Source organism: Erpetoichthys calabaricus, chromosome 11 (assembly GCF_900747795.2).
Source record: "Erpetoichthys calabaricus chromosome 11, fErpCal1.3, whole genome shotgun sequence".
Taxonomy (NCBI): Eukaryota; Metazoa; Chordata; class Cladistia; order Polypteriformes; family Polypteridae; genus Erpetoichthys; species Erpetoichthys calabaricus.
The window spans coordinates 104509458-104533302 of NC_041404.2; the positions used below are offsets into that span (position 1 = coordinate 104509458).

The following is a 23845-nucleotide window of genomic DNA, read 5'->3' on the forward strand; positions in this document are numbered from 1 at the left end:
ATTGCTTCATCGGCTTCCTGCGGTACGCGATTGAGACGCTGCACCCACGGAGCCTTATAAGAATGAGTCAGCACAAGAATTATGAGGGAAAGAAAAAGGCCAATTGGCAAGATAGATGAAAGGAGGTTAAGAGATAGAGAGAGGAAAGGCAGGAGGCGATCTGGTGCAAGCGAGCCCAAGAAAGATGGAGAAGTCAGACAGCCATGATGCACATAAAGGGCGCTTGGGGGCTGATGGCCACTCCATCTGAGTGACCTGGGTAGCTGGAGTGGCTGCAACGCTGCTCAGTTGTAGTGACATGTTGCAGAGAGGCAGTGCGGCTGCAGGGGAAGGACAGGCTGAAAGAGGCATTCAGCAGGTGGTGCCATGGACCACAGGGATGCCAGCCTGGCAGTGGGAGTCAAAGGCTTGATGGGGTGCCCTGCCTGGTGCCAGAGAGGGCTAAAAGGGCCAGAGCCTAGGAGCAGTGCTGGAGGGGAACTGAGTTGCCGGAGAGGCACCTCCTTGGATCAAGGGCCCACTCTGCTTTAAATCAAGGAGATGGCCAGGTTTTAAAGGACTGCACTGGGACTCAGGATTTTTAAAGACAGCTCCCTGTGTTTTAACATTGTCTTTAATGGAATACTGTATTTATTTGATTAGATTTTAAACTCGACAGAGACACCTTTTTTTTATGGAGTTTTTATTTATTGACTATTTTACATTGCACTTTTTGGATGCTTGTTTTTTTGTTAGATTGTTTTAATAAAAGCACTGTTCTCTTTTACATAATCCCCTTGTTTAGTGTGTGTTCGTCCTCATCTGCTAGCGCCTCCCTCGGAAACATTATTGGCTATGGCGAGTTCAAATGGGTCTTGGTGGCACCTGGTAGTGTAGAGCCGACTCGCACTGTCACAGAAGCTGAAAGAAGAAGTCAAAATTTCTCTTAAATAAAGGGGAGAGTATTGATACATTAATGAGTTTCATCCACATCTTTATCCATTCTTAATGTGGCCCACTATTAATTAAAACCATATTGAAAATGTAGACTTCTTCATATTTGTGTGCAAAGGTATAAATTTTCTTTAAGTGAAAACAGAATAAAAATGACAAAAAATCTGATCACAAGCAGAATTATCACATTTGCTTTAGAATCATTTCCTAATTGCTGTCATTTTATATTAACCTTGTGTCAGTTATGTCAGAAATTATATTAGAAATTCACTATTATTATATTATCCACTTTCATTTTTCATATATTCAATGACTCTGCCAGTTCACTAAGACTCACCCTTTCATTTCTTCCTCACACTGAGCCTGAAGGAAATTATAAGTAATGAACAAGTTTAGACATAGAATAATGGATAAAGGTTTTGCTGAGAAAATGTATGCATTTCACTTATAAAAACACATACTGTATTCTAAAGGGCTTTCATAATAAAACATGCTGAGGGGCAGTAGAGTACCCACGTGTTTACAGTTATCCTGATGCTCTGACTTTCAGATTGCATTCTTCTGTTTATGGAATTTGATCCTATTGTCACTAGCTTGTTAAGTTATTTTTTGTGTTTAGATGTACAACTTTTGATAAACCATATGCTTCCTATAGCCCCCTGTAGCTCCAACTGCAATGATACTGTATACAAGATTAAACATTATTTGAATTTCTAAAGTCCATGACTCATGTGTCATTTGAAATGATTACGCTAATTTTCAGAGCTACCATCCCAGTACATATAGCACCGATACCTATCAAATTTTTGCAGGTCAACCTAGTTTACTGTGAAATGCTGGGCAGGATATCATTTCATTCTGGTTATACACAGTATATTCTGTTTGTTTACTGAACTGCCTGGTTATGTTTTTTTTTTTTTCTGTACACATATTCATTACAGAGCGGACTTCATCAAGTCAGAGTTGTGGGAACAAAAGCCTGCCTCAGCAATTGGAAAAATCTGTGTTAACACATGGAAAGCACACATACTCCCATAGCTGGCTTGAAATCAAGGAATCACTGTGGATTCTACATGTTGTGAAGTTAACATTCTTCATATTAAAAATATCAAAGGTTTATAAATTAAGCTTGATAGAAGAAACTAGATTGTGCTGAATTTTATTATGAGAAATCCTGACAAAATGTTTATGCTTTCAGAAAAACTGTTCACCCTAGATGCATATATGGCCAATCCACCATTAGTTTCTCAAACTGAAGGGACTGTGGTGCACTGGAATCAAAAGGTTAAAAAATGGAAGAATGGATTCACATACTGTATATATGCCTCAACTGGGAAGAGTAACATGTATGAATAAAAGGAGACAAAGCACTAAAAAGAGTTGGGGATGCCGATGTGGTAGCCACTTATACTTGAAGCAAAGTTAAAGCAATACATCTTTATAGATGAGCTCACAACAGAACTGAAGGCAACAGGGTTGAGTGGTGTTTTACATGGATGGTAGAATGGAAGTGGTGATTCCAGTGGAGCGCAAACTGGAAGTGACATCAGCAGTGGAACAATCGTCAGTCAGCGGGTCTGCAAAGGGAGAAAGAGAGAAGGGATTAGAGCACAGCACCAACTATTGGCTCGGTCGGTAATTACACTCGTTTAAGCCCATAAGCTCTTTCCCATGCGCATGCATGTGACACGACCCCTACCGAGCCCAGACCCATTGGGGCGGGTGGTCTGAACTGAGTCATTGTTAAGCCTGTAAAAAAGCATCAGTATTGGCAAGAAAAGTACCCCAATGATGGAGTGCAGTAAACCTGTAAGGGTGGTGGTCCAAGAACCACATTGTGACTTGCGGATTCGATTCCTTTTGTCTGCCATCCACTGAAGAGGAACATGATGTGGAAGAATAATTTTAGGGTAACATAGCATTCATCTTAAAGAAATAGCATAAAGGGTTAATAAATGTGGGAAACCAAATAAAGGTCAAGTGAACAACAAAATGTACACTGAAATAAAAGAATTGGTTTAGGAAAAATAGTGAGATGGTCAGTAAATAAAGAATGTACTATACAAAATGTACTGAGAGATGACTTAGAAATCAGCAGATGTCCTATAAACTAGAATGGACAGTTGTTATATGCACAGGGAATTCAAAGGTGGTGGCTCATCTCAAATACTTGTGAAAGTATATCTGATTGGTACTATTCATGTCATAAAATGGTTTCTTCAAAATATCATATATACCTACGTCTGTGTTTTTTTTTTTTTTTTTTTGACTTCATACACCATAAGGTGCATACTAATTCTGCGTGAGCAGGAACACTCAATAAAACTGAATAAAAAAAATAAAGTGACGGTGAGATACGAAGAAGGCAGATTCACCAGCGTTTGTGTGTCAGCTTTTATCCCTCCAGATCAGAGAATGTCCAGTTCCATTGCCTCAAAACATTACTCACATCTACAGTTTTCCCAGTTTCAAATAAAAACTAACAGCGTCAGATCCCTAGGGAAGTAGTATGTATCGTGATCATGAGTGAGAGAATAAAAGTGAAAAAAAAAGGTAACTTTTACAAGTACAGTACTATAAATGTACACGGTCTGTTACAGACACAAACCAAATGTATGTGTGTACTGTATAATATTAACAATAAGAGCAGCTCACTACTGAAAACAGTAAATATACGAGGCAGTGGGGATCGAACTGGTGGCCTCTTGATTACAAGTCAGCAAATCTTACTGCTATGCCACAGAAGCTGTTGTATCGTCCTTGAACCTTTTGTGAAAGTGTTTATTTGATCTTTGGACTTCAGGCTTCACACATTCTATAGTTTATGCCTACATTTTGTAACATTTATTACTAAAATATGAAAAAGTTTCTGTTTTAACAATGTGTTTACTCAGATTACTGTAGAAACGGAACACACATGAAATGCATGTGTTCCAAATAACGATCTATTATTTCCACTCTAAAACTCCAGCAGTTCACTCCCAGATAATCAAACAAGGCATGAGTTGGGAGAACTTAGTGAACGTTCTGTAACGGTGGGGGATGGAATAGCCGGATGCTTGCTGCTTGTCTTAATCGGCACATTTACAGGACAAAAGACGCTGACGGATAGGTGTGAACGGATTTAAGGTGGCCTGGATTTAAGAGTTTTCTCATAGGCTCTGGTAATTTTAGTGTTAAAGGAACCTGCCAATATCCTTTTGTCATATATCAAGAGTAGTCGGTTATTCTACTTTACCGAGTTGCGCGAGGAGGTAGTCAACTTGCGGCATCAGATAAATCATTGAAGATCCTCCATCATTTGTCTGGCTTGGGGACCAATACGATGGGGCTAAACCAGGGAACTATAATTTTCCTTGATAACATCAAGGTCCAGCATTTGCTTCATCTCTAGCTTTACCTCTGCTCACTTTGCCTCTGGGAGTTGATATGGGCATTCTTGGAAGATCACCTCAGGTTCCGTCACAATATTGTGTGCAATCAAAGAGGTCCTACTAAGTTTTTCGCCCACCACCTCTAGGACAGACAGGATAAATACTGCAAACTCCTTTCCCTGTTTGGCTGTCAAACTGGTGCCAAAATTAAGGGCTGATCTTTGAGCAAAGTAGGAATGTGGCTGACTGTAAAGAATTTTAATCAATTTTTTTAATCAATACATGATATAATTTTACAATTTAATACAAATATATACTTATATGAAGTTATAACAATGAATTATTAAACATAAGGATAAGAACTGAATGTAACTAAAGGGTTAACTAAATGTTGTTTTAAACCAGGCATGTGAGGCTGTTGCCTCATCTTAAAACAGCCACCAAGATAGTTGCTAAGGGTAAAATGAAGTAGGCGGGTAACAAACACCTCTCTAGAAAGCAGGAATAAACTAATGAGAAAGCCCAGACACCCCTCCTATCAAGCAGTGTTCAAATCAATAGAAGAGTCTGTAGATCACCCCTATTAAAAGGCAATATTCAGATTAATGAGAGGGTCAAAAGGAGTCAGAAAACACTGGAGGCATGCGTTGAATGGATAAAGCTATGCATATTAAATGTCTGATGATATGATGTATTGGATGAGGTAATGTAACAGAAATGAATAAAGGGAGATGAATTGTTTTATTGGGTGCTCCCTCCATGGACTGAGACATGTGTGTACAAATAAACAATTGTTCTGCATTTTCATCTGATCTCTGTGAATGACTTCTATGAAAACAGAGGAAAGTTTTTCCAATACAACCGGAGTGGCTAGTCAGGTCCTGATCCTTCCACGGCTACAGCGGATTGATGTGATACTCCCGTTTGCTCAGCTGACAATTAGGTTGTTTCACCAAACAGTCAACAAGCCCTTTCTTATCCTTAATATCATATGGCCCTACCAATGAGCCAATAATTTGAAGTGGGAGCTGGGGAAAAGGAGCATAACGCAGTCTCTAGGAAGGTACTGGATAATTGTTCCATGATTGTAGCAATGGGACTGTGCTGATTGCACTTTCTCCATGTGCTCTTTAATAATTGGTCAGATTTTCTCAAATGTATCATGTAACTGTATGTTATATTTCAATATATATTTATAGAAGGGAGTTCCTGTTCCTCCTGTCCTTCTTTAAGTATGTCCAATAAGCCCCAAGGTAGTCGCATATACAGAAACTCAAATGATGCCCGTAGAGGCCTGGGGAACTTCCCATTAGGCAAATAATATGTGGGGGTGTAATTTATCCCAGTTCCTACCAACCTTGCTAACCACCTTACGAAGTATTTGTTTGAGGGTCTGGTTGAACCCCTCTATGAGACCATAAGTTTGAGGATGGAATATGGAGGTCTTTAAGTGCTTAATCCTGAGTAATTTGGCAACGTCCCTGAATGTTTCCAAGGTGAACAGCATCCCTTGGTCTGTTAAGACTTCTTTAGGGATGTCGACACATGCAAAGACCCCTATCAATTCCCATGAAATATTCTTTGAATTGTCATGTCGCAATGGGATAGCCTCAGGATATCAGGTAGCATAATGAACTAACATGAGGATATATTTATGTCATCTAGCAGAAGGTTCAAGGGGTCCCATGATATCGACCCTTATGTGTTCAAAGGGGATATCTATTTGGGGAATGGGGAAGAGAGGAACACAAAATTGCAATCATGAATGGTGTAATATTCATTTATTTAGATTTTTACACATGACTGTTAACATTTAGTGTGGCATTGTGCCACAGTGTCAACCTTTGCTGTCTCATACATCCAAGAGACTGGGTTTGGACACTGCCTTGGTCACTATCCATACGATATTTACATGCTCTCCCTGTGGCTATGTAGGTTTTATCCAAGTGCTCTGACTATTCATACTGCATTGCAAACTGATTCATGTTAGGTTGAGGGTACCTATTAAATAAGTCTGAGTGACTGCGTGTGTTTACTTGTGAGTGTGCTATGCAATAGACTTGCACCTAATTTAGGATTAGCTTCTGTCTTGACACAGATGGTACATGAAATAGGCAACCCTAAAACTAAGTTAACTAAGTTTTATGGTCTGTCAGTTTTTTCTTTTTGTTTGATGTTGTACATAGTTTCTGGGCAACTGGAGTCTTCTTTTAGTCTTCATGTAGTCATTTTCCTGCTTTGTTTACAGTCCTCCTTTATGGGACGGTTTCCTGACATAGAGATTAAGGCTAGTCCTTGACTAAAAAGGCCTTTAAAACCTGAATAAATGAAATCTTCTTCCTCAGACATGGTTAGAGATAGTTATAGACTTAGCCTAATCCTAAATTGACTGAACTAATTTTCTGAAAGAAGAACAGAGCTACTCTTGGAGTACATGATGGCTTAAATGAAACCTCTAGCAGGTTTAACTTCATATTAACATTGTTTGTCAAAGTTGGATTACTTGGACAATTTATTTAAGGGTGCCACCAGCTAGACAAGATCTGGTCAGAAGTGACCCATGACAACATTTTGATTAAATTAGTTTTCGAGATTGTTTTTGAAGGCATAAAGTACATGTCGTGGAGATTACTTCACTTTTAGAACCTAGGCTTTCATCTGTGATACAAAAAGGGCAGTCTTACCTGTTTATCTCCAGGTGCTCATAACTTTAAAGTTTCTGGCATGTGACATCTTTCATTGAGAAACTGGGGATCTATGTGGTCTCCAACAGTGAACAGTGAACAAATAGAATGTAAAGTCATTCACAGAGTATGAAGGGCCATTTGTGAATTAAAATGAAAAAACTTCCCTGATGCCACAACCCAGTCTAACTACAAGGTACAATTCAATGAATATGAGAACATCCCAGGAGTCCTAGGCTGCATAGGATGGAGCCCATATTGCCATAAAACATCCCTCTACTCCAGATACTGAGGAATACAGGAATTGCAAGAACAGAGTAAACCGCATTGCAACTCTTCATTTGTGTTCATATGATTTTCTCATTGACACAAGAAAAGTTGATATGTATAGTCAAATAAATCTAGATTAAATGAGATGTTTCACATTAGATGACACAGAAACAAATGGAAGCTTGAAAGAAAAGCAAGAAAAGGCAAATATCCTCACAAATTCAATGTAAGTGTGTGTGTTCTCTCATCTGAACTGTCTAGATGATCGTGATCTGTATTTTCTCCAAAGCTTGCTGGCTCTCCATTATTCCTGTCAATAATTCATGCAACATGTCAGTTTTTTTATCTGCATGTCATCTGCCAGTTTTAAACCTCTGTCTTTGGGCATCTATAGCAGTTTGCTTAAGCTTTATTTTTTATATTTTTCAACAACACCAGTATTGAAAAACTACTGTAGTGTCAATCTAGTGATTTCACAAAACAGAAATGTAATAAAGCTGACAATTCCTACCTGAAGTTGTTGTACTGTTATAGATGTATGATCACTTGCATTAAATTCATTACAAATAGATAAAAACTATTTGCTTTAAAAGTGTTTTCTCATGTACAGCAACATTTTTTGATCACAACCTCCCTTCTCCTGCCATTGTTTTCCTTGAATTTGCTTTTCTAGTTTCATACAATTCTTGGTTTTCTCGATCCATATTTTGTTTTATAGGCAACCTCAGTCCAGATGATTCAGACTATCACAGGTGTTTTTAAATTTATCGTTTTTGTTTTAGTTTGTGGTAATTAGTCTGATGGGCAGAAAGTTCAATTTTGGTCTAATCAGACCACATAACATTCTTTCATCTTACTTCACAGTCTCCCATATGCATTCTGGAAAATCCTAGCCAAGTGTTATTGCTACTCTCCCATAAATGTGCAACTGGTAAAGCACCTAGGTAACAGAGGTTGTATACACAGTTTCAACAGTCTGAGCCACTGTAGCTTGTAACTCCTTCAGAGTTATCATAGATCTCTTGGTAGCTTCCCTCGCTCAGTTTTTGTGGATGGCCTGCTCTAGGCAGATTTACAGCTATGCCACTCCTTTTTCTTAATAATTGACTTATCTGAACTCCATGGAATATTCAGTGATTTGGATGTTTTCCTGTATTCATCCTGGCTTGTGCCTTTTAAACTTCTTTTCACATACTTGCTTGGAATATTTTTGCCTTCATTGAGCAGATTAGGTGATGGCTACAATCAAACATAAGTTGTGAATATGTTTAAGCCTTCTTATCAACAATACAGCTTGTGCATTCAGGCATTGCAATTTACAAAACACAAACAAGATTTTTAAGCAAAACAATGGTTGCAAAGATGACATTAAAATCGACTTTAATTTGAATCTTAGGGCACAGCAAGACAAAGTCCACAATTCCTTTTCCATGCAGTCCATAATACCCAGAATGCCACTAAAAGCCAAGGAAAGAGCCATTGTTATGCTATAGGCAGACATGTCTTACAGTAGCATTTTCAGACACTTTGGATTAAGCTGTTCCACTGTGTACCGACTGCAGGCAAGGTATTAGCAAATGGACAGGCCAGGTGACCAGTCAAAGATGTGGTTGTCTTTAAGTGATTACTCCATTACAGGACCAACATATCAGTCGTAGCCATTATTTCAGATCTGTTGCTGAAACTGCAGGTAAACACAATGCTCATATCAGTAACTTTTATATACTACCACTTGTAAATTCAAAATATCATATAGATATATATTTTCATTAGTATGCTGCCTTATTTCACACTACTGTTTATTGCACTTTAATGTACTATTTGCACTTTCTGGTTTGATGCTAAACTGCATTTCTTTGTACTTGTACAATGACAATAAAGTTGAATCTAATCTAATATTTTATTTTATTTTCCTATTATTATCATTTGTTTATTTTATTCTGCAGTAATTAACAATATATTTTAGTCCAATAATTTGTTGCGTTTCTTTTTGTTTCCATCAGTACTGTTTCTGTAGGTGACTGATGTTATTTTTTAAGTTTTCATTACCTTTGGTTATAACTTCTTATTAATTCACGTATAGCAGAAACGAAGCTTTAAACCACAAACACAGAAGTACCACGAATGAACCCAATTCATGCACACACACGCTCGCGCGACCTCGCTCGCTCGCTCACGTTTGCGTTTTCTCTTTCTCTCTCTCTCTCTCTCTCACATACTCGCGCGCGCGCGCGCGCTCTCACCCTTGGTGCCCCCTCCCTTTGCTCTCTAACCCTTGTCTCCTCCCAAAATGTCTCAGACTCTCTTCAGAGGCAATCACCTGAACGCCGTAAGCGACGAAACGTTCTTTTCGAAGTAGAGATTCTGTGCGCCTCCGCCTTGGATTACTGTCGAGATCCCGAAGCTAGTTTTAAAGTAAAAGGAAATCTGCATTGGTATCTTCTGCTGACAACATATTAAGAAAAAAAAAAACTGTTTTATACTTGCAGAAAGAAGCACTGAAGTGCTGATCTACGATACGTTGTGTGACTTGGTGTCTTAGTAGCTCTCTACCCCCACTCTTTCTAAAAAGTGTTTTGTGAACTGCTTTTCGAGGGAACTTCCTTTTGCTGCATATTTTCAGTCGCGGAATCAATGTGCAAATCGGTGCAAATCCGAGACGTCCCGCGTTCACCAAAACGGTAAGATAAAGAAACCAGCCACCAGCTCGAACACACTCGTGTGTGTGTCTGTCTGTGTGTTTTGGGGGTGGGTGGGGTGCAGTTTCTTACAGTTGAGCACAGCAAGTTTGTAATTGTCGCACTTCTAAGATAATTCTTTCCAAAATGAAAGTACACCTTTCTTGTAAAGTAGCACCCTGCTGTTCTTGTGCGTGTTAGTGACATCTTCAGTCATGTACTTGACCTCTGCTAATGGAATGTACTCGCACTTTTCTCTGATCCTGTTTTTTTGTGCGATTTCAGCTGGGCCATATGTCGCTGATTAAAGTTCCGTGTCAACGTTTACTACTGAAATCTCCGGCACTTTCGTGTGAGAATATGTGTCTAGTTACACTATGAGAGCGTGGCATCCGAGTCTACTTACTGTAGTGATAAACTCTAGACACCTGAATAATTTCTGTTCTACTGGCAAATAAAGCCGGTTTTAGTTGCATTTTGATACATCGTTGGCACCCGAATATTTGACGGTCTTATTTTGAGATATGTACTAAGGAAGCACGAGACTAGTCAAATGCTTAAAAGTAAGTTTTTGGCAGAATTAAGGAAATTGTCCCCTGTTTCGTTTTAAAAAGATGATTTTATTAACGGATGTTGGGTGAATGTGCATATAGTTTAAACACACTTGCGAACATGGATATATCGAGTAGAGATATACTGACCATCCTCAGAGTTACAATGTCAGACGGGTTTGTGTAGGTTGGAAATAGCAGTGCAGACTAACAAAGTCTTACTATATTGTACATATCATCTCCGAGAGTAAATATGATTTGAAATGTTATATTTACTTATTTATCTTTTCCAATTACCACTGTTCTGAAGGAAATTATATTTATACCTGCAAATAGCTAAGCAAAAGCAGAAGGAATGATATAAGTGCAGTTTGTTCACTATGAATTCCGCCCAAATGCACAGCCACGCGTGATCATTATCTCAATATCGTCGTTGATAAATGTTGATTGATAATCAAACTGATATGTGGCTTTCTGTTGTGTTTACTGCTGAGAAGTAGTCAGTTCTTTTCAGTACTAAATCAGAGATAACGAGAAAGGCAAAAAATCGTAATGGAGTAGGACAATACAGTAGTTGGTACAACTACTATTTCTCTTGATTACTGTGAGAAATAGGAAGTTAGAGCACTCAGGGACAAGAGACCAAGGGTATTATGGTTTTGCCTTTTTATATTAGTAATTTTGTTCTTTATTATTTCTGACCTTACTTAGAAATTTTGTTTAGCTTTAGTTAGATTTCATAAAGTGTTTTTAATTTTACAAGTAGTTTAGCTTTTATTTCACAAAGTCATTTCTATTTTATTTATATACTAGATTTGTTACCCAGCATCGTCCTAGTAATTTCATAAGACGATGGAAAAAAAATCTCCAAGTTCCGTCGGGCGTAGGGAACAATAGATTTTCTGATGTATAAGAAACAATGTAACGGAGTACTTTTCTGTATACATTATTTTAGTAGTTTTTTTTTTTTTTTTTTTTAAATACCAAGTTGTTAATACTCATAATTCACTTGAGCTCATTACAGTAAAATATTCCTGCCTTGGCTCAGTTTTGGATTGTCCTGGTGACTTGGCATTTGTTGATGATAATTGAAAACAGAATTTTACAGGAAACTATTGTGTTGAATTAAAACAGGTTATTATTAGAAGTAATGGTAATTTTGGACTTGATTGTAATTTCACCCTGTAGCACATCCTGTAAAAATGGTAGCTTCCATCTGATTTGAATGTAAATACTTTGATCTGTGCTCTTATACCATTACAAGATTTTGGAGGGTTTAGATATATAAATACAAAAATTGAAATCTGCCTGTTTTATGTAATCAACTGTTTATCTCAGAAAGAGTGGAGAATTAATAATTGCAATACATAAAAATGAAATAAAAATTGAAATAAACTTTGAAAATGAAAAATGACAGAAAAGTAAAATACAGAAAAACTAGTATGTAATGTCAAAACATAAGAGTTGTCAAGATTGAGTTGCCAGTGCACAAGAACAGCAAGCAATCCATGAGCAGAGAGTGAGAGAATGGAACAGTTGCATGGACATATACAGAAAAAAAGCAAACAGTATCTGAGATTATGAGCAACATGTGTGTATGTGTATACAGTATATTTGACATATCAAATGTTAACAACAAAGAGGGTTTGATCCTTCAACTATCTATTTTGAGAGAAAATAAAAAAATGGAGGAAAAATATTTGAAAACATTATTCTAGCACCAACTTATTTTCATAGTATTGGGTATTATTAGTTGTGAAGCTAAGCCAAAATAATAATAATAATAATAACACTATCAGCAGATTTAGTTTCTCACCAGTTTGTAGACTCTCTACACTTTTTTCAAGCGACCAGTAAACTTTACCTGTAGTTCAGTAGACACACTACTAATTTAGTCATTGTATGAGGTTTGTGTTGCTTCATTACCAAAGTCTTTTTAAAGCACAAGTGTTTAGTCAACAACATTCTGTTGAGGGATTCACTAAATCTATATACCTAAATTGTTGAGGAAAACACCTGGGAGATATTCCACAAAGCGTGCTTAATGAGTAAGCCTTGCTTAAATTGAGACTCCGGGCTTAGCTGAGCTGGTTTCAGTTTCACCAAAAGGCAAGTTGTATTTGGTAACTGAGGCAGCTAAGCGTCATCTGTTAGCATGGTTCATAAGAGTCTAAAGATAAAATTTAACTTTAATGTTGTGGATAGTGAATTTGTAAAAAATTAGAAACATAAACTTGGCGAAAGGTTCCAAAGTGTGTATGTGTGTGTGTTTTTTTTTTTAAAACATATCTGATGTTGCTGAATTCTGTTTTAAATAAATCTTACATGTTAATTGCATATTGTTAAATCATTATAACCTAAGCTATCCCTTAAAAATAAATGACATTTAAATTATATAGTTTGTTGCCACCTTTTTTGTGTCAAAGACAGGATGTTTTTAGCATATCTAATGTTGCTGCATTCTTAGTTACACTATCGTTTAAATTAATCTGGTAGCTTTGTTTTAAAATAGTATAACATTAAAAGCTACTGTATATTGTCAATTGAAAATTACAAGAGTTAATATATCACATTTAAATTGTTATGCATTTCGTTCTAATTACTTCTTTTTGTTAAGATGACAAAATGATGAAAAGATACCATATTAAAATACAGTGGAACCTCGGGTCACGACCGTAATTCGTTCCAAAACTCTGGTCGTAACCCGATTTGGTCGTGACCCAAGTAATTTCCCCCATAGGATTGTATGTAAATACAATTAATCCGTTCCAGACCGTACGAACTGTATGTAAATATATTTTTTTAAAGATTTTTAAGCACAAATATAGTTAATTATACCATAGAATGCACAGCGTAATAGTAAATAAATGTAAAAACATTGAATAACACTGAGAAACCTTGAACAACAGAGAAAACTAACATTGCAAGAGTTTGCGCTATAGCGCTACGAACTAGTGATGGGAACTCCGTCTCTTTTCAAAACTTCGGCTCTTTTGGATCGGCTCCCTTTAAAGAGCCGGCTCTTACGGCTCCCGAATGGCTCTTCGTTTTGTATCACTTGGATGCTTATATTTTAGCCTAATTAAGCAATTATGAATGGTTTGTGTATAGCCTAAGCAATTTCTTTTTCATTGTTTTCAGACATTACGTATTTTTATGCATTTTTTCATTACAATAAATACACAGTTACTATTGTTTAACATTTTAATAAAAGCTTTAAATGAACAACTTAACACAAAACACAGCAAACAAATTAAATAAAGGCCAAACTCAACAACAACAACACAACACTATGACTCTTTAAATAAAAGTTTTTAGGCCAGGTTGGCATTCAGAAATGCCAGATGCCTCAGCTTAGATGGGCTGATGCGATTTCTCCTCTCCGTGATTATTTGTCCTGTTTTTGAGAAGACTCTTTCTGAGAAGAACCGATGTAGCGACAATGCAAAGTCTTCCTACCATTACCTTAACCAGGCGTGGGTAGACTGCAGCCTTGGCCTCCCACCAGCTCAGTGGGTCTTTAGATCTTTGGATGAGGGGCTCCTCAAGATAGGACCTCAGCTCCAGCATAGCATCAGCTGTGGGATTTCTCCTTGCAGTGTCTCCTGTTGCTCTTTCGCCAAAGAGCCTCCACACAGCAGAAGCTTGTGGTTCCTGTGAACACGCCCCTGCTCCAATTTGTTCCTCTTGGCCCTCTGATGGAGGAGCAGACAGGCTGCTGGGGTTGCATCTTGCTGCTGCTGCACTTATTCTTTGAAATGCCTCATCCACAGCTCTTTTGTCATTAAATGCTACCTTTTTTCCAGAGCAGTGGTTTCTGAAAGCACAGTGTTGTACTCCATCCTCAGATATATAGTTATGGAATAATTGTTTGGGACAAAGTTTTTATGCTAGGGAGAACATACATGGGGTTTAAGGCCTGTACAAAAGTTGTAAATCCTCTGTCCTCCACAATGGAAAATGGTTAAAAGTCGCCAGCTATCATTTTAGCCAGCTCCTCATCGACACTTATTTGTTTGTTTGGCGTCATTTGTTTTGGAATAAATGTGCTTATTTTGGTTTGAACTGAAGACCGTGTTATACCTGCAGTTTTCGGTAAGACAGTGGATGCAGCAGCAGATGTACCAACACTTGCTGTCTTCGGAGCGTCTGCCCCCCCTTTCTTCTTTCACATAATGGTACGATCCTAGTCCGATGTGTTGTTCGTGAACTAACCGGCATTATGAGCCAATGTTCTGTGCGCCCATATAAGTAAAGTCCCGCCCCTGCCGAATGGATTTTCAGCAGAGCTGAGCAGGAGCCGCTGAAGCTTCGGCTCTGCTCGACGGGCATCGGCTCCTCTCGTTTGCTTCAAAGCATCGGCTCTTAGAGCCAGCTCGTTCGTGAACAACACATCACTACTACGAACTGCTTGCTAAAAACACTTTTTTTTTTAAATGAGTTTTAAGCACAGGGAAAAAAACGAACATTTCAAAAATCCGTAATTTAATAAACAACCAAGAAAAGTAACATTGCAACAATGCACTCTACGAACCGATCACTGTAAATACAAGTGAAGTGGAGGTTAAAATCCAATAGAAAAAAAGTCTTCATTAAATACAACGAGGTTAAAACAGTGCTCGAATTGGTCTCTTTAAAAACAAGCCCGGTGCATTCTTTAACTGCCTTCTCTTCCTCGCTCGTGTGTCTCTCTCTCTCTCTCTCTCTCTCTCTCTCTCTCTCTCTCTCTCTCTCTCTCTCTCTCTCTCTCTCTCTCTCTCTCTCTCTGTCTCTCTCTCACGTGCATGTCCCTCTCTCTCTCGCGTGCGCGTCTCTCTCTCTCTCTCTCTCTCTCTCTCTGCACAGGGAGAGACTGAACATGTACAGAAATCATCGGCATGCACAAACCGAAAGGGAAACTGACTTGTTCGTATACCGAGTGTGTGGTCATGAACAGATGCAAAAGTTTGGCAAACTTTTTGGTCGTAACCCAATTTGTACATGTTGAGAGACGTTCGTGAACTGAGGTTCCACTGTACTAGGTTAAAAAGGCGTGCTCCTGAATGTTAAAATCATCAGTTGTAAAATTTACCAATTCTAAATCAGTAAACTCGTAACACTAATACAGCACAAAGATGTTTATATTAATGTAATACTCAAAAAAAATGCCACACTTCAAGACTTTTCAGATCAACTATGGTGTACTCATGTCCTCACATACTATGTAGAGCTTTTAAAACGCCAGCACAAGTAACAAATAGTATATCTCTGCTTAAGGGTTTTGAATTATGCCTTGATATACAAGAAATGCAAAGAAAGCCAGCAGCTTGTCATGACTGACACCAGGCCCCATATGCACCCTACCATTTATCTCAGTTACATTTAACATACCATCACTTATGAACAGGATGAAATTCTGCACTAGATGATCTGTATTTGATATGTCTATTTTGTGCCCTGGAGATCAAGTGAATGGCAGCTTTGAAAGTAGCACAGTGCTTTTGATACACCACATACATTCAGAAGTGCTATTATAATTTATCATTTGAGCACAATCATCACCTTTGTATACTTTACTGTCATTAGTACTAGAATCTATAATACTGTCATTGTCCATTGCCTAAGAATTGTCACTATTCTCACTCAATAAATCACTTTGTTCATCATGTGCTTTATGTTCTGACAGCCTGTATTCAGTTGTCCTGCCACTTGAAACACTGTATAAACAGCCATACTCCATCAGTAGTTACTGTTCACTAGAGACACATAGATGGTGGTGTGTGAGTAGTGGTTGATGAATTATATCAGAGATAATGATAAAGGGTTAAAGAACATCAATAGAGGAGAGGGAGGTTGGGAGCATGCACATCTAGAGGCATGAATATTTCTTTGAAAAACAAAGAACAAATATTTAATCATTTATTTTGATTAATTCTGGGTCTGCTTCAGGCCATTTATATAAAACCAGCTGTGGCAAAACTGGAATTTTTTTGTAGTTTGTTATATTTCAGTTTGTCCTTTCAGCCAGTGTAATAATTTGATAGTGTTATTTTTTTTATCTTGCTTTTATTAATTATTTCATTTATGGTTTTTTTTATTTATAATAGTTTTTGTATTCATTTTAGTTTTCATTTTTGGTAATAACCTTGAACAAGAATATTAATCTCTGTGATCTCACCCTCACCAATTTGTATTCTCAGGTATTTTTCACAGATGTATTACCTTTTAATTGTTCTAAGTGTACAATGTAACATTTGATGAAAAAATAATTTATGACACCTTATTAAAATGTATAATTCTGTCTCTCTATTAGAGCTTGTCATCTGCAAATTTAAGAAGTTTGACAGACAAACTGGCAAAAGTACAGTCATTTCTATAAAGTGAAAAGTGTAGTGGAGAAAGGACACATCCCTGCGATGTACCAGTACTAAGGGTTAATTAAACTGCATGTACTGTTTCCTTTCTGTAAGAAAGTCTGAAATGTTAGATTAAACTAGGCAGGTTAAATTAGGTGAGTTTTATATCTAGGATCTCCTGGTATGATGATATTGAAAGCAGAGCCAAAGTCCACAAACAAGAACTTCACATATGTCTCTGGCTTATTAAAGTGTTGGAAAATAAAGCTCAGAACTAAATTTACTGTATTATCCACAGACCGGTTGACTCTGTGTGCAAACTGAAATGGGTCCAGGAAGTCTTTTGTAGCATTTTTGAGGTGATTCAGAATAAGGCGTTCAAAGGTCTTCATTAGCAAAGAGGTTAAAGCTACTGGTCTGTAGTCATTTAGGCCTATGACTTTTGATTTGTTTGCTACTGGAATGATGGTGGTCTTGAAGCCAGCAGGACAGTGCACAGATCCAGAGACTGGTTGAAAATTCTGCAAATACTGTAGACAACTGGTCTGCTCAATGCCTGAGTGTGTAAGGGGCAATAAGGTCTGGAACTGTATCTTTTTTAATATTTTGCTTTTTGAATAAGCTGCAGACATGTTTTGCAGTGATGACATGAGGGGGAAGCTGAGATGAAGAGTAGTTAGTGTAGAGTAGTAACAGTGAGACTATCAGGTTTATTTATGTCCCATTGTTTTTTAAAAAACCAAAAACTGATTTAACTGATTAGCCAGACTGGGTTCAGCAGAATTGTTTGTTTCTTGTAGTTAAAGACTTTTTTAAGGCCTTTCCAGACTGATGCCCTATTATTTGCACTCAGTTTATCTGAAAACTTTGTTTTCGCACCTTACATCTCTTTCTTCAAGATATACTTGGCTTTCTTATATTCCTCACGATTACCAGATCTGAAAGCACACTGTTTGTCCTGCCACAGTCATCTGAACTCTGGGGTGGACCAAGAGTTATAACTGCTAAACTTTAAAATGTTTTTTGTTGGAATGCATACATGTTCACAAAAACTTACAGCATCAGTATATTCATGTATATTGGAGGTGGTGGTTTTGAAGGCACTACAGTCTATACAAGCAAAGCAAACCTGAAGCTACTCTGTTTCCTTGCTTGTCCACTTTCTAACTGTTCTTTTTACTGACTTTAAAGTTTTCAGCTTTAGTTTGTAAGCAGGAATAAGGTAAATCATAGAATGGTCAAAATTACCAATGGGAGCATGGGAGAGGCCATGATAAGCATTCTTAATAGCTGCATAACAATGATCTAGAATATTTCCATATCTGGTAGGACATTTTATTTGCTGTTGATATTTAGGAAGACCTGGTTAAAATTAACGTGGTTAAAATCACCCAAAATAATGATTTGCCAGTCTGGGTTGTCATTTTCAATTTCAGTAATTACATCAGCAAGTCACCACTGTACTTTGTGAGCAGTTGTGCGAGGGCAAATGTAAACACTGGCTAGAATTACTAAGGATAACACCAGTGGTAAATAAAACTGCTTAGAATTTATGATAAGTAATTCTAGGGAGAATATGATTTAAAAGGAACTGTTACCTCGTTGCGCCAACCTTGATTAATATATAAATACACTCCTCTGCCCTTTGTTTTGTTGTAAACTTTGGTAACATGGTCCTCTTGCTACAGCGTGAAGTCGGGTAAGTCCTTTTCCTTGATATAAATGCTTATTCTAAAATTGTATCATTTAGATCCTACCATATTTAAAAAAAAAAAATATTTGAACAGATTGTTTAAGCGAGAATTTTTTTTTTTTTAATTTCAAATGGTCTAGAATATCAGTTACAGGTGGATTGGGATTCTTCTAGTTGAGCAAGGCAAGTCTATGTAATAGTAGTGTGGTTTAGGCAATTACAATCAATTTGTCCTTCTTCACTTTAAGCCCACCTGGGAGTACACCAAACACAGCTATTAACACTAGAATTACCAGAGTCTATGAAAAAACTCGTAGATCCGGCCCACCTTAAAACCGTTCTCACCTCTCTTTTGTCTTCTAAATGTGCCGATTAAGAGGAGCAGCGAGCAGCCGGCTATTCCATCCCCCACCGTCGCAGAACGTTCACTAAGTTTTCCCAGCTCATGCCTTGTTTGATTATCTGGGAGTGACTGAACTGCTGGAGTTTTAGAATGGAAATAATAGATCGCTATTTGGAATACATGCATTTCATGCGTGTTCCGTTTCTACAGTAATCTGTGTAAACACATTGCTAAAACAGAAACTTTTTCATATTTTAGTAATAAATGTTACAAAATGTAGGCATAAACTATAGAATCTGTGAAGCCTGAAGTCCAAACATCAAATAAACACTTTCACAAAAGGTTCAAGGATGATACAACAGCTTCCGTGGCTTAATGCTACGGTTTGCAGACTTGGAGCACAGCTACCCTACCGTGCTACAGAGACGTGAGTTTGATTCCCAGCTTTGAAGAAAGTGTTTTTTTTTTTCCTCAAACGGACATTGAATTTATAAATTGGTATGCACTGTAAATTGTTAACTTTAAAATGTCAGTCGCGGTTATTTCTGTTGATTAATTCATGCTTTTTTACTTAGAGTCAGAACAGGAGCTTTTTCAGCTTATTCAGCTTCTGATCTGACTCAAACAGCGCCAGTATAACTTCACACCCGATCTGACGCTGTTCGTTTTCAAATAATATTGCATTACTTCGACGATGTTTTCTGATTGGTACTATTTGCGTCATAAAATGGTTTCTTCAAAATGTCACATATATTTGTCTCTTTCTTTTTTTAAAATGTGCGTTGTAGCACTCAGCAACTGGCCACCTGCATGTTCTTGCGCACACTGAATAAGACAGCGCTATATGCAATCATCAGATTCAAATGTTAACAGTTATATAGCACAGAATGGAAATCAGCAGTTCTTAGCATTGCACCACGCAAGCTGTCATATCAACCGCCTACTGTAACTTGCTTTCTTTTTTCTTCGGTTATAGTCTTGAATAAAAGTGCACTTGTTCCTGTGTTTGAGCTACATGGGCATGCTCAAAAAATACACGTATAATGCCACGAAAAGTGCATGCAGACACTTCAGTTCGCAAGCATTGGTACGACAATGCAGTCACAAGTACACTGCAGAGCTTTAGCGCGTCTTTATGTGAAAACATCATCAGATGGGGAGTGTCTGATGATTGCATATAGCGCTGAAGTTACTGCTCTTTACTATGCTTTCCTCTACATGTCCTGGAGTACAAAAGAAACAGCATACAGCAACACGTGGGGACTGGAAATATTGGGGGAAAAAAACACGCGGTCGTATGTATCGTGATACACTGCAGAACTATAGCGCGTCTTTATGTGAAAACAGCAGTGTCAGGTGGGCGGCGGTAGGGAAGGATCTTGAACGCGACTGAGACAATGAAAAGTGAATTTAAAAAAAGAAATAAAGCTAACCTTTACAAATACAGTAATCCCTCCTCCATCGCGGGGGTTGCGTTCCAGAGCCACCCGCGAAATAAGAAAATCCGCGAAGTAGAAACCATATGTTTATATGGTTATTTTTATATTGTCATGCTTGGGTCACAGATTTGCGCAGAAACACAGGAGGTTGTAGAGAGACAGGAACGTTATTCAAACACTGCAAACAAACATTTGTCTCTTTTTCAAAAGTTTAAACTGTGCTCCATGACAAGACAGAGATGACAGTTCCATCTCACAATTAAAAGAATGCAAACATATCTTCCTCTTCAACGGAGTGCTTGTCAGGAGCACAGAATGTCACATAGAGAAAAGCAAACAAATCAATAGGGCTGTTTGCTTTTAAGTATGCGAAGCACCGCGGCACAAAGCTGTTGAAGGCGGCAGCTCACACCCCCTCCATCAGGAGCAGACAAAGAGAGAGAGAGACAGAGTTTGTTTTTCAATCAAAAATCAATACGTGCCCTTCGAGCTTTTAAGTATGCGAAGCACCTTGCAGCATGTCGCTTCACTAAGCAGCTGCACAAAAGATAGCAACGTGAAGATAATCTTTCAGCATTTTTAGACGAGCGTCCGTATCGTCTAGGTGTGCAAACAGCCCCCCTGCTCACACCCCCTACGTCAGGATCACAGATAGTCAGCGCAAGAGAGAGAGAAAAGTAAGTTGGGTAGCTTCTCAGCCATCTACCAATAGCGTCCCTTGTATGAAATCAACTGGGCAAACCAACTGAGGAAGCATGTACCAGAAATTAAAAGACCCATTGTCCTCAGAAATCCGCGAACCAGCAAAAAATCCGCGATATATATTTAAATATGCTTACATATAAAATCCGCGATGGAGTGAAGCTGCGAAAGGCGAAGCGCGATATAGCGAGGGATCACTGTATCATAAGTTACACCGACTGTTACAGACTGAAATTAAATGTATCTTTTTATTCTAAAATAGTGAAAATAAGAACACTTCTCAAAATGGAGTTGTGCAGGATCGAACTCATGAGCTTCGGACTTCCAGCCAGCGACTGATACTGTTGCGCCACGGAAGCAGTGATAGCTGATGCGTGTCAATGTCGCACACTAAGGCGGCTTTTTTTGGCGGTGGCTTTTTTTTTTTTTTGTACCTTTTGTGAAAGTGTTTCTTTGATATTTGGACTTCAGGCTTCATACATTATATAGTTTATGCCTACATTTTGTCATTTGCTACTAGAATATTGTAAAACGTTTCTGTTTTAACAATGTGTTTATACAAATTACTGTAGAAATGCAACACATATGAAATGCGTGTGTTCCAAATAACAATCTATTATTTCTACTCTAAAACTCCACTTCACTCCCAGATAATCAATCAAGGCATGAGCTGGGAAAAGCTCGTTTACGTTCTAAGTCGTTGGGGGGATGGAATAGCCGGCTGCTGCAGCTTGTCTTTATCAGTACATTTAGAGGCAGAGAGGTGAGAACGGTTTTAAGAAGCGATTTAAGGTGGGCTGGATCTACGAGTTTTTTCGTAGGCTCTGGTAATTCTAGTGTTAATAGGTTTGGAGTGATTATGACACCACAGTTGTCTGATAGGCATTCAAAGATTTTTGTCCAAAATGATGTTAATTTGGTGCACTTCCAAAAAAAATCACTCCCTTAACAGTACCACAATAGCGTTAAAATTAATATTTCAGTTAGCATACTTTGAGGTAATTTTTGTCACATTTTTGGTCTTAACACTAGAATCCCTGAAGCCTACAAGAAAAGTCGTAATGCCGGGCCACCTTAAATTCCTTTTCACCTCTTCATCAGCGTCTTTGCTTTGCAAATGTGTCAATCGGCATAAACAGCAAGCAGCCTGCTCTCCCATCCCCCACTGACACAGCTGAAGTTGTCTCAGCTCAATTCTGTTTATCTGGGAGTGAGGTGTCTGGAATTGTATAGGGTAAATAATATATCATTATTTGGAATACATACATTTCATGTGTGTTTTGTGTGTACAATGATCTGGGTAAAAGTAGGATAACAGGAAATGCGAGGCAAGAAATATTAAAACTAAAAGAAACTTTTTCATGTTATAGTAATAGTGACAAAATGCTGACGTGAAGTATATAATGTGTGAAGACTGAAGTCCAAATATCAAATAAACACTTTCACAAAATGTATAACGAAACAAGTGCACTTTTATTGAAGAAAATATCCAAAGAAAAAGAAATTACTCAATTTACATGTTGCTGTCAATGAGTAAAAACCCATGCCCAAATACCAATTGACAGAACGTCAATACGTCTGCTTGGCTGGTCAAAGGTATGAGCTGCTGCCTCATAATGAAGACATTGTGGGTTTGAGCCAGCACTTTCCCCTTTTTGAGTAGTGAGCTGGTATTATTATTATTATTATTCAGAGGTGGTGAATTTTTTGTAATTCAGTTACTTTACCCAAGCCTGCCTATACCCTGCACTTTTTACATGTTCCAAAATGCTAAGTCCTGCTTTTACAAATAATTAGTTGCATGTGCGGTTGATGGGCGCTCAGATGGTATGAGCCACCTTCCACCACCTTACTTGCTGCCCAAACACTGTATTTATTACTTTCTGGCATAGGCCTCCTAGAGTTTCCTGTTCCAGATGTATTAGTAAATTCAGAAGGCTTCAGTAGCAATATCAGTCTCCAAGGGGTTCTTTAGAACATAATGGTACCCTATTCCAGTTGTGTAGGTAAAATGCTTGTGTTACTTTTGAGATAGGCTTACAGCTTCTGTGGCCCTTAACTGGGTTAATTGGGGTCAAAAATGCATAGATGGTAGGATGAGCTGTAATGTCCATTTTGTTGTCTCTCTCTCTCTGTCTGTCTGTACACCCACCCTAACCTGGACACAGTCAGGCAGGAGACAGATTTTGCCTCACTACACACTGCTGGTGGCCATGAGTTCCAACAAGGTTAAGCTCCCATGCTCATGACCTGTGGCCCTGCTGGAAACCAAGGGGGCTGCCCTCTGTCGGCCTGGGGGAGAAACTGTCCCAAAAAATACTCTCTCCCCTGGTCCTTCCACATTCTGGGTGTCCTGGCTGGGCAAGACTTCCAGCAGCCCACCACAATATATATATATATATATATATATATATATATATATATATATATATAAAATATGACATAAAAAGAAATGAATCCATGTATAGAATGTATGGGTGTAATTTACAAAATTCAGCAGGTGTGGATATAGCTACACCAGCCCCAGTCTTTGTCAGGAAGACAGCTTTTCACAATTCTTCATATGAACCTTTGGTTCTGGGTGATTTCTTTTATTTAGCAAAAAATGTGGACAAGAATTCCAAAGTTGCTGCATTTTTGTGAACTTGTTTACTTTTACTGTTGTAGCTCATTTAAACAGGTTAAGAGAAAAGAATGAAAAAAAAACATAGGTTGGAAGAGGTATCAGGCATCACTTGTGAATGAGTCATTGCTTTACATGAAAGCAAGAGCCAGGAAGAGACCAAAAAGAAAAGATTGGCCGTCAACCTCACTTGAACAGTCATGGTAGTTAGAGTTATCAG

At 38.1% G+C, this 23845-nt stretch overlaps 1 protein-coding gene across 1 annotated transcript in view; it reads left to right on the forward strand.

Annotated features, from left to right (window-relative positions):
* Nucleotides 1–9518: 9518 nt before the first annotated feature.
* Nucleotides 9519–23845, forward strand: part of LOC114660777 (neurotrophin-4-like) — a 152681-nt gene continuing 138354 nt past the window's right edge. Inside the window, exon 1 of the mRNA XM_028813669.2 lies at nt 9519–9942. The gene's annotated coding sequence lies outside the window, so the exon portion shown is untranslated. The remainder of the gene's footprint in view (nt 9943–23845) is intronic.